The sequence below is a fragment of the Malus domestica genome, chromosome 07 (assembly GCF_042453785.1).
Source record: "Malus domestica chromosome 07, GDT2T_hap1".
NCBI classification, from domain to species: domain Eukaryota; kingdom Viridiplantae; phylum Streptophyta; class Magnoliopsida; order Rosales; family Rosaceae; genus Malus; species Malus domestica.
Window position 1 is genome coordinate 1,154,031 of NC_091667.1, and position 12,195 is coordinate 1,166,225.

At 34.7% G+C, this 12,195-nt stretch overlaps 1 long non-coding RNA gene across 1 annotated transcript; it reads right to left on the reverse strand.

Moving 5' to 3' along the window:
• Positions 1-10,569: 10,569 nt before the first annotated feature.
• LOC103409960 (uncharacterized) lies at positions 10,570-11,773 on the reverse strand. Its single transcript, XR_003774556.2, has 5 exons — positions 11,647-11,773; positions 11,303-11,424; positions 11,078-11,117; positions 10,915-10,989; positions 10,570-10,707 (listed from the first exon to the last, which is right to left on the reverse strand). It is a non-coding gene; the product is annotated as an uncharacterized lncRNA (long non-coding RNA).
• Positions 11,774-12,195: the final 422 nt, after the last annotated feature.

The following is a 12,195-nucleotide window of genomic DNA, read 5'->3' on the forward strand; positions in this document are numbered from 1 at the left end:
TATATAAAGCTACTAATTGGTTAGAGTGAGCGCCCTTATATATATATGGGATATGATTAAGGGATAAAGATTTTGACACTTCTTTGTAACCTTTAGATCTTATAGGATCCAACGGTCTTGATTAAGAGTAAGTTGGAGGCTTTTGAAAATCAAATGACTTGGAAGATGATGTAGATTATAACTAATAAGGAAAACACTAATTTAAATTAAAAAGAATATCAAATAATAATAAAATTGAAAAAGAAATAATCAAACTTTGAAATATACAGTGTAAAAAAAAAAAATCCTTTATTGATCTCACACCATCTTTGCCGAAAAAACATGATACCAGGCAGAAAAAGTTTTGCTTTGAGAATAATTTAGGGTTTTGTTTTCAGTTTAAGCACCCTAGTCCTAACCTAGCAACTCAATCACTTTGCCACCTCCATAGCTGAGTTTAAGCACCCTAGTCCTAATCTAGCAACTCAAATCACTTTGCCACCTCCATAGCAAAACCCTATTGAGCCAAGCATGTTTGAGATTTCTGCAACCACAAACTCATCAACCATTCATTTTGCATCGTATTAAAAAAAAGTGATATCTAGGAGTCAAGATTGAAGATTTAGAATTTAGGGTTTTGTTCTAAGAAGATTTAAGAGACTGGTAGCTTGATTCATTGTAGTGTGTGCATCAAAATTTCGTATCAATTGAATCAAACTATCACAAGTAGTTAAGACGCGAGAACATCGATCTGTCTCCTCACCTTTCTTGGGTGTTCTTCACTGTGGGTTTTACATTCTTTTTCTATCCATTCAAATTTTGATTTTTTTTGTTGTCAATTTTATTGTATTAGATATTTCTATTTAATTTAAATTAGTATTTTCCTTATCTCTAATATTAGAAAGCTAGAAGTCAAGTTTGGTGTCTCAAGACTTCAAAAACAAATAATTAGACCAAAATAACCCTGAAACAAAAAATGCATTAACTGAAAAGAAATGCAAAGAAATTATTACTAAGGGTAGTTTTGTAAGGAAAAAAAACAATTAAAAGAGAAACAAAAAAAATAAAAAAATAAACATGCAAAAAAGAAACCTGATCGTGGATGACTCGAACTAAACTGCCGCAAACTGAGATAAAATAGAAAGAAAAAAGAAAAGAAATTGAACGTGCAAAAAGGAAACCTGATCATGGAGGACTCGAGAGTAAACTGCCGCAAATTGACTGAAAAGATAAATAAACTCCCAAGAACTCACAAATCCATATTCAGTAATTCACAAATCTAACATTAGAGAAGGAGGGAAGAAGCTTCATTGTTCCTTCTACTTCGAATGGTTTGAGTAAATTTTTGTTTTCAATTTCATTCTACGACGCTGCCAACAGTTACTAGACTCTGGCACAAACACAAATTCTGCATTGTTAGGAATACAAACTCCCAAATCTGTACATGCTGATTGAACCAACACACTCAAACATTAGACTCTGATCGAATTTGGATCCTGATTTCTTCCTTTTGCAGCAACAATTTTCTCACCACATTTTATATTCTTTCTAATTCCTTATGCCAAAGAATTCTTCCTGCAACACATTTGTTTCTGGTTTCAAAAAGACGAATTAACATAATCAAACCACATCTCTTGGTGTTCATGCTTCAAAGGTGCCTGTGCAATAGAATAGCATTAGAAATAAGTGAAGAGACAAAGGTAGATTACCTATAGTCGGACAAACAAACGTAAAGAAATCCAAAAACGATCATCCCAAACCTGCACTAACCGAAATAGAATTGAAATTAAATCTATGATTCTGATTCGACAGAGAACTGAGGAATAGCCAAGCTAGGAATACCATAAGTGCTCGACAGATAGTCGAATTGATGAAAACACAAACGAACAACATCAGTAACGAATCATGGTATTCTTTCGACTACCAGATCAAAAGGACAGAAGACCACTCATGTGTGAGAAATGCCTTCTGAAGGGATAAGCAAGTAATATAAGGAAAGGAGAATGGTTAAGTAAACCAAACTTAAGCAAAACTAAAGGATGGTTAAGTAAGCCAAACTTAAGCAAAACTAAAACTCACATAAAAATCTTTGGGTATCAGTCGAGAAGAGCTTGCTTTCGAATTTCACAATGGAGCAATCGATTTTATTTCTCCGCTTCCGTGAAACAGTTTTCTCACATGTTCGCATTTTCCCTCCGTTAACACGTCTACATAGCGAGGTTTATCATGTTTGTAAATTAAAACTTCTACTTCTACAAAAGAGAGTCTCTATGTGTATGTATAATTAAGCAGAAATGAGAGTTGCAATACCAGGATGTACTCCATGTAGATTGCAGAATGTAACCATGAACATCGTGAAAAAGTAGGCGAAGCACAAATGGGAAGAGGCCATGATGTTTTTATTAGTTAAAAAAAGGGAGAACCTGCAAAACAAAGTTGAATTCTCAAGAGTCATGAAATGGCTTTCTTCAAAAGTGCTTGATAGAATCCAATCAATATGCATATAGATGCAGATCATAGAAATACAAAAACCAAACAAAGTAGATTAAAAACAATTTATCGGTCTTAAATCGTGACCGACTCAAAAATAGAAGAGGAACGAAACCCAAAAAGTAATCATGTCCATCCATATCTAATCTTAACAAAATTTTGGCCTTTTAATTAAAACACAAATAATAATAATAATAATAATTGTTCACCCACAGCAAAAACGGAATTATCCAAGGCAAAACCCAAATATTAATCATGACCATTCCTCTCTTTTTAAATTTTCAGGGAAAAATTGAACCCCAAACAATAAAAAAACCCAAATAAATAATAAATTTAACAGCAAAGAGAAATTATGTACTTGACCCAAAAAGGGCTTGCATGTGATAGCCCGTCCCGAAATATTTTTCTCAGAGATGTGAAAAGATGAAATTGCCCTTAACATTTGGTGGTGGTGTATATGTATTGGGCTAAGGATATTAGCTAATAGAAATTTCTCCTAATTTTGGGGACCCAATGGGAAGTAAGCTTTGGTTTGTTGTGATTGGTAACCCAAACTAAGACTACACTCTCTCTTCCCCGTGTACTCTCTCTCTCCTCCCTCTCGGATTTTCTTCATTATCCATACAATCATACAGACGATCTCCAAACCAACCCAGTTCTTCACTGATCGAGCTTGTAAACACCATCATCATCATCATCTCATCGTCACGAACCCATCTATACCATTTTTGGACGTGAAAGCTTCGAAAAACCCGAGAAACCATAACCTCCGGTTTGAGCATTGTTCATGCAGTCGTAAATGCGTGATTTTTAGAGGATTTCAAGCTTATAGGAAACTTAGGGACCTCTCCACGAAAATCGGAGAAGAAAAATGACATGATTTGGACATCAGGAAGTCAAGATCGATGCATTTAAAGATTGGCCAGATTATCGAAGGTCCTCTGGCAAATTTTTGAAGGTCTCAAAATAGGTATAGTTGTGTTCTACTCGTCCTAAGCTTCAAATTGGTGCAAGTTTTACTGATTTTGGTTAAGAATTGGACGAGATATGAAGGTTTTTGTATTTTTCCAATTTCTGGCAGACGGCGACTGGCTAAGCTAACCGGAGAAGAAGATAGAATATTCCGTCAAAGTTGACGGAAAATTCTGACGCCGTCAGGTAGACTTAACGATTTCTGTTGCTTTTTAAAAGAATATTCCCAACGGCAGTTAGGATTCTGTCAGGGTTACCCACGCGTGGAGGCGCGTCTAGCCGTGCCTTGGCCGACGCGTGGCAGCGCATGTATGGTCGGAAATTTTTTCTAAAAATATGGGGATGTTTGTGAGGTTGTGTAAATCACGTTGGTATATTCAAACATCTCATTTGAGCAATGTATAAGAAGTTATTAACTAGGTTTGTCTATGTGCTTTAAATTAACGTATTTATAGTTGTTTCGCATATAGGGAAGACCTATCCTGAGGACGAGTGCAGTCAAGGACGACTCGAGGGCTACGACCCTTCGACATACCAGTGAGTGGGCTTTTGTTTTCAGTATATATTTATATACTTGATATTTTCCCAAAAAAATGTGTTTAAATGAAAGTATGTTTTGAAATGCCATGCATATAAATTTATATTCAGCATATGAATTGGTATATGATGCATAATATGAATTGGTGTTATGGACGCTCAGGTAAGTAACAAGTGAGTTATGTTTTGTTATATGAGATATTGATAATGTGAGATGTGATTGAGAGCTCATAAACCTGCACCCTATTTGATTGTGATTTAACCAGAGATATGACACATGCCTGTATATAATGTCACCTCCCGCACCATATGCTCACATTGGATCCAATTTAGGTTCATAGTCTTGTCGTACATACCCTTATAGGTGGTTTCGACTCGTAAGTGACTAGCGATTTATCGCATAGCTATCATGAGAGCGTAGTATTGAGCATAACTATATTACACCCAGTCTTGTCGTACAGACTCTTACAGGGGTTCCTACTCGTGTGCAGTGTAGTGCCGTATATGGGCTCGTTTGGATGTGCTTTTAAAATGACTAAAAACACTTTTCAAGAAAAAAAATTTGGGTTCTAAAAGCACTTTAAGTGATTTTCCAGGATTTATTAACATTTTTACTAATGATTGTTTCCGAAAATATTTTCACCAGAAACGCTTTAAGTTATTTTAAAAGCACATCCAAACGAGCTCTATATAACTGGCGGTGACTTCGGCTAGATTGATTAATGAGCTATGGATTCAGCTGTACAGATCTCTGTAGGGCTTTCGGCAAATATGATATTTTTCCATGAGCTTATTCTCACCTGAGTTGCTTATTCTGATTTATATTTGGCATGGCATACTTATGTTTATGGCTATGTGAAATAATTTGAATATCTATATATTTATATTCTATTTCTGGGAAAATTATACATGTTTTACCGCGAGGGGTTAGAGCATTTGATAAATGAATGGTTTTGAAAAACTTTGTTTTTGCCTACTCACACTTTCTGTTTTGCGCCCCTCCAAGTTTTAGATAAGCTTGTTCGTTGGTGGCTCACGAGGATTGAATTGAGGTTCTGACAGACTATCACAAATGTAGGGCATCTTTGGATGTCGTTTAATTGTATTTGTTTTATGGGCTGAACTTAGGCTACTTACGCTCTGATTGTTTATTCACACATATTCTAGCACTTGTCTTAACTAGTACTTCTTTGAGTTGGTTTTTATTTATTCATATTCTCTATTATCATTATTGCTTCCTCACTGTGCATATGGCTACGTCACCCTCACATGACGGCTAGCATGCCCTGATTTCGATCAGGGTGTGTCATTGCAAGCTCGTAGAATAAAACCCTAAAATTTGAAGATGAATGTTTCCTGCAACCAAAAAACGAAATTAAACGAAAGAACCAGATGTAAAACACGAAGAAATAAAGAAAACGCTGAGCAAAATAGGTGAAGAGCCGAACTTTATAACAATCAATTAAAAAAATTTCTTCCTAACCAAACAGAAAATAAAACAAAACATAAAGCACGAAAAAAGAGAAAAATGCAAGAGAGAGAGAGAGAGAGAGAGAGAGAGAGAGAAATACCGGAACAAAGGGAAGAGAACAATCAAAGAAGGAGACCACACTGCCGTTGATGGTACGGTCCAGGCAAACACAATTCAAACAGGAACAAAACAGTAAAGTTATAGGTATATTCAACATTTCTTGGTAAACAAACATAAATTAAACAACCAGTTTCAAATCGAGGACAAAATTTTTACCATGCAAAAGAGATATGCAGATTGGAGTGGTAGAAGACGCACGACAGGCAATAGCGGAAAGCGTGTTGGAGGGAGAAGGGGGAAGCGTGCGAATTTAGGGATTTGGAAGTCTGTGGAACTGAGAAGAGAAGACGCACGCACGGAAGAGAAATGAGAGGGGCAAAATGGCCAATTCACCATACAACCCCACTAAAACCAAAAAACCATGAAGAGAATGAGGGGCAAAATTGGACGAACATTGTTAATGAACAATAGTCATCCACCGGGTTTTAGTAGAGAACTGGGTAGTAATGCCCGCGTGTTGTTGCGGGATTACAAATTGATTTTCTAGCAGTGTATAAATTTGAGTTAGTATCAGTGTAACATTAATTTATCTAAACAAAATTACCATAGCGAAGGAAAGATTTTTACTTGCTATAGAAAAAGTATAGTTTTGATACTTACAAACGTAACTTGTTTAAAAAGATTGAAAGCCAGCGGTTTTTAATCTTGGCGAAGTGGGGAATGATATCTGGGAGTACTGAGAGAGAGAAAAAGGTAGTTTCATAAACTGCAACTTAGTAGAATTGAAGACAACGAAAATTGAATATTATTTACCATAAACTGACTTTGAAATTTAAATGCAAGAATGGAAATGAAGAGAATTCGTTTCATTGTTGTACGTCCTACTAAACTAAGAAATATAAGGGGAGCATGTACGAAAGGCATGTCATACAAACAACAAAAACAACTAAAATTTTCAAATGGGCACTGCCAAAAATTACCAGCCGAGTTACTGAAGACAGCGATATCAGGTCCGGAAACTAATTTCCACTATTCCAACGATGATCCAACAGGGCCCCAAAGCTTCAAGGAATAAGGTGCAATGATAGTATTATTCTTGTCGAACACCCTTTCTATGTAATTCAGGCCAATCAATGTACCTAATATGCACATCTATTGCCTTGGATTTTATCCTTTTGAATTTGAAAAGGAGTATGCAGTAAATTGAATTCTTTTAAGAATTGTATCCTTTTCAATAACTTCAACATAAATCCCCAAAATCACAAAAACGAAATTTCAACAAAAAAACCCATTTAGAAAGGAAAATTTACACTTCTACACACATAATATTTAAACCACAAAAATATCCACCCCAAATCAGCTGAAGAACTCTGCGGTAAACGCTACCTTTTCGGGGCCAAAACTCTAAATTGCGTACCTTGAGTAGAGAGAGCTTTAGAAAACAACGTCGTTGGAGAACCAGCCTTTGATGCGGCTGCGGCACATGTGGTGGCGGAAATCAATTAACCATTATGATTAACAACGTAACGAATTAAAAATTACAATTAACCATTATGTACTTCAAAATCACAAATGAGGTCATAAGGTAAAAAAAAAAATTAACCACTCAAATATCAGTGAATAAAACTAAGCGATGATGCAGGAAATCAATTAGAAGCTTGAGATACGCAAAAAAATTAAATTAATTGACTAACAAAATTGAAGCCATTCCCCTAATTTTAACTACTAACAGCAAAAAGAATTGAAAATTACCCTCAAGAATCTCAATGGAAAGTCTTACGTTAATTTTCAAAACTTCACGGTGAGGCAAATGTGAAAATAAATAGATTGAACGGTTTTAAATACGATTGGGCAAGGAATAGCATGGTACCGATCTTTCCCAATTCCAATTTTTTTATTTATTTTCTGCTTTTTTGTTTTTTCCTTTGAGTTTTTTCTTTGTACGTTACTTTATTTGATTAACCACTATTAAATTCAAATATCTTTAAATTTAGGTTTTAAATCGTTCTAAATATGTATTATAATAGATTTGCACGGAAAAATATATTTTGAAGAATGTGAGTTTGATAGTTTGTTGTTATGGTAAGAGAAATAAAACAAACATAAGCAAAAAAAAAATTAAAAAAAATAATAATAAATAAATAAATTGAAAAGGTAGATTCGGTATGAAGATAGCGATTTATTGTGATAAATATCGCTAATATGCTAGCGACAAATAATCTGAACAATCGGTATCTAAGTATTGATCGTATCCTTTTCTATTTCATTTATTTATTTTTTGCTTTTTTTATTGAATTTTCTTTTCTTCTTACGTTACTTTATGTAGATTCAAATACCTTTTGATTTAGATTTATATCCTCATTTTCCGTGCACCGGCTCACTTCGTTTTGTGTGCTCCAAGTGGCCTTAGTTTGTGTGACAGATCCAGTCTCATTTTGTGTGCTACAGATCCAATCTCTTTTTGCATGTCAGAAGCCCGCCTGTGTTTTCGATGAGCAGGGCCCCACCTTCCTTTCTGTTTGCCTAGGTTCACCTCGTTCTGCGTGCGCAGAGTCTGTCTCATTTTGTGTTCGTCAAGCCCGCCTAATACCCACATTTTTTGTTAAAACTTCAAAAAAAATTATTTTGCGAAATATTTTCCATGAGCATAAAAGAAAACTTTATAAGACATTTGGAAGTTCTTTTACGGTTTGGTGAGCAATAAAAGTATACTTAGTATAGTATTTAAGTCGAAAACTAAGCATATAAGTGAAAAATATAGTAGTGAAGCCCAAGACATTGTTAAAATGGGGTTCCACTCTCAAGAATATTAACAGAAAGTCTTACAATAATTTTCAAAACTTCATGGTGTGGCAAAGGTGAAAATAAATAGTTTGAACAACGATTTATGTACGAATTTGTAAAAACTGATTAAAAACCGTGAGTGTTAACTCACATTTTTTTGTGAAAAATGCTAATTTTTTATTTTTGCGAACTATGTCCTGTGAACATTAAGGAAAACTTTATAAGATATTTGGAGGCGGTTTTACGGTTTATTGAGCAATAAATGTATATTTATTATAATATTTAAAGCCAAAAACTAAGCAAATAAGTGAAAATAATAGTAGTGAGACCCAAGACATTGTTAAAATGAGATTCCACCCTCAAGAATATTAATGGTAAGACTTTGTTAAAATCGGATTCCGCCCTCAACAATATTGACAGAAAGTCTTACTTTAATTTTTTCAAAACTTCACGGTGAGGCGAAGGTGAAAATAAATAGTTTGAACGATGATTTATGTACGAATTTGTAAGAACCGACTAAATATCGTGACACCAACGTTTTTGTGAAAAATGCAAATTTTTTATTTTTACAAAATATTTTGTGTGAGCATTAAGAAAAACTTTAACTTTATAAGGCATTTGGAAGCAGATTTACAATTTTTTGAGCAACAAATGTATATTTAGTCGACCATTTAAGCCGAAAACTAAAAAAATAAGTGAAAAATATAGTTGTGAGGCCAAAAACATTGTTAAAATGGGGTTCCACCCTTAAGGATACCAACATAATGTCTTACCTTAATTTTCAAAACTTTATGATGAGGCGAAGGTGAAAATAAGTAGATTGAACAATGATTTATATACGAATTTGCAAAACCGAGGGTTAACACGTTTTTTTTTCTCATAAATGCAATTTTTTTATTTTCATGACATATTTCCATGAGCTTTAAGGAAAAATTTATAAGGCGTTTGGAAGCAGATTTACAATTTATTAAGCAACAAATGTATATTCAGTAGACTATTTAAGCCGAAACTAAAAAACTAAGTGAAAAAAATATGGTTGAGGCCCAAAACATTGTTAAAATGGGGTCCACCCTCAAGAATATCAACAATGTCTTAACTTAATTTTCAAAACTTTACGGTAAGGCGAAGGTGAAAATAAATAGATTGAATAATGATTTATGAACGAATTTACAAAACCAACTAATTTTCTATCTATAATTCTATTTTGCGACTTGGTAAAATCATAAAAAAAACAAAAACAAAAAAAGGTTTTTGAAGTCAATAAATTAAAGGGAATTTTAACGAAAAGCACCCGGTACTGTTCACTTTAACGAAAAACCACATTTCTACACTAAAAAGTCGATCCTGGTACTATTCACTTTACCCTTTATTTTGTCCTTATAATTAAAACTCAAAGTTTTCAAGCCATTTTCATTAGTTTTCCTTAAATTTTAAAAGATCGTTTCGAATGGGCTTAAAATGTTTCCCATAATTCGCATGCAAAAGATCTTGCAAAACTAAAAAAATTGATTTTTACAAAAAATTGTAAGCTATAAGTCGCTAAAGGTTTTGCCAATTTCTAAAAAGACTTTGAATAATTCAATTTAATTTTCTCCGCCCACCCTAAGCTTGTAAAAATTTAGTTAAGACCTTTCAAAGACAATACGGATGCCAGAACAACTCTAGGACCATGCTAGTATTTTCCTATCTATTATTCTATTTTGTGATTTAGAAAATTCATCAAAACTATTTCCAGGGGTCAATGAAATCTCCCAATGGATAACGTCCTAGAAAACAGCACCAAATAAGACTTTGTAATGATTTTGTAAAAGTTGAAAAAACCGAATCAAAATTGTGAAAACGTATTTTGGTCATACAAGCAAGAACATATAAATACTAGAAATCTCCGTCGGGTATGGAAGAAGTAGAATGCAACTCTCCAAAAAAAAAAAAATGCGAAAAATATAGCAGCATTCACCCTAACTAAAAAAGGAAAACTAATGAAAAAGACTTGAAAACTTTGAGTTTTAAAGATAAGGACAAAATAAAGGGTAAAGTGAATAGTACTAGGATTAACTTTTTAACGTAAAAATGTGGTTTTTCGTTAAAGTAAACAGTACCGGAAGCTTTTCGTTAAAGTTCCCAACTAAAAACTAAACGTAGTGGCGACTGAAAGAATGAATAAAATGAAGACTAAAATGTCCGTTACAAAAGACGAGTTTCAGCCAAAATAATTGGACTTCGATCCACATTCTAAACTAGACCACCTAACCTTTCATTGTGGAGAAAATTCATCTGGCGGTTCATCAACCGGAGGCGACAATGATCCAAAATCAAGGGCAGGGTAGACACCAGGTGGCCTTTCTCGAGGTTTAATTGACAGCAATTGGCTAGAGTCACCAACAACATCTGCTCATCCGTAATGCGGCTCAGCCCTTCATCAAAGATTGAAAAATCAAAATTAGTTTTACAGTAAGAGCAATAACAGAAGATATAATCTAAATTATATATATATTTGATTCCCTAGAATCCTTTTGACTGCTTCAATATACTAAATGCAGACAGAACCAACTCCAGCACGGAAGTGTGCGTGGAGAGAGTTGGAGACACAGAGAGAGACAGAGAGAGTGAGAAACTATTACTCGTAATAGGTCTCCTCGTCCACAACAATATCCCAGCTTTCCCCAGTCGTGCTTTTCCCATATTTGTGCACCTTACTGCAACGAGAAAGCAAGTTAACTTGTCAAAGAAAAACCAAAACAATAGATGACAATGCAGTTCAGCAAGCTTATCCCTTTTACGTACCCATTTACAAAGTGCTCTTCTCCCCATGTCCTTGACCAACCTAGACATTAGAGAACAAAAACAGAGTTGCATCAGATTACATTATTGAAAAGTTAAATGAACATGAAGATCTGAATAATTGGAGCAGATTCAAGACTATATATATGTTTGACGCGTGGTATAGTAAAAGGAAACAATTAAGGGACAAATTTTGTGTTGATCATAGTTCAAGGTCCTTGCACATACGTTCACCGCTTGGAGATACATGCCATGTCTCCCCTTGTCGCGAACCTATTCGAGCAAAGAACTTCTCTTCCCACTTGTCTCCCCATTTGGTTCCAAGTTCAGTCTCAGCCCATTTATCAGTCCTGAAAATTATAGCGTCCAGCATATATCAATGACTAGATATTTTTTAGCTGCCTGTATTGTGCTTCATATTTTTCATTGTAAATGGTCAAATGATGATACCAGATGACAAACGAATTTCTGAATTTAAGAGGAAGGAGGAACAATGAAGGGTTTTTTGTTTTAAATGAACAGATGAAGAATTAAATCAAGTCAGTTAGAGAAGATAATTAGAAGAAAAAAACCATTTGAGAACAGATCCCCTTCCATCATAATGCTCTCCCCACTTCTCCCACCAGGACTGCTCATTAAGTCTACCATATTTGTGTGCTCCTTTCTCGGTCCAGCCTTTAGCATCATATTTCTCCCACCTGCATCCAAATTATTAAGTAAAATCGTCCATATGTTTTATCTAATTCATCAATCCTTCAATGCATTATAATGTGACTTGTTGATGCACAAAACCGGAGGGGTCTTGGAACAACATCAATCCGACCGTGAATCTGCAAGAAAGTAAAGAACACAAAGATGTATCGTGGTTCACCCCAATGTTTGGGCTATGTCTACACTGATGTTGATTGTATTTCTCTGTAAGAGTGTGGATTACAAGTGTGAGGGGGAGTCCCCAGAGAAAGAGAGAATTTGAGAGTGTTTCTCTGTTTGTGAGAGGATTGTGAGGGTGAGGAGACATTTTTATAGACTAAGGGCTCCTCCTCTTTTTACATTTTTGCCCCTTCATTTATTACATAATTACATTTGAGTCCCCCGGGTATTTATACGAGATCTAAATATGG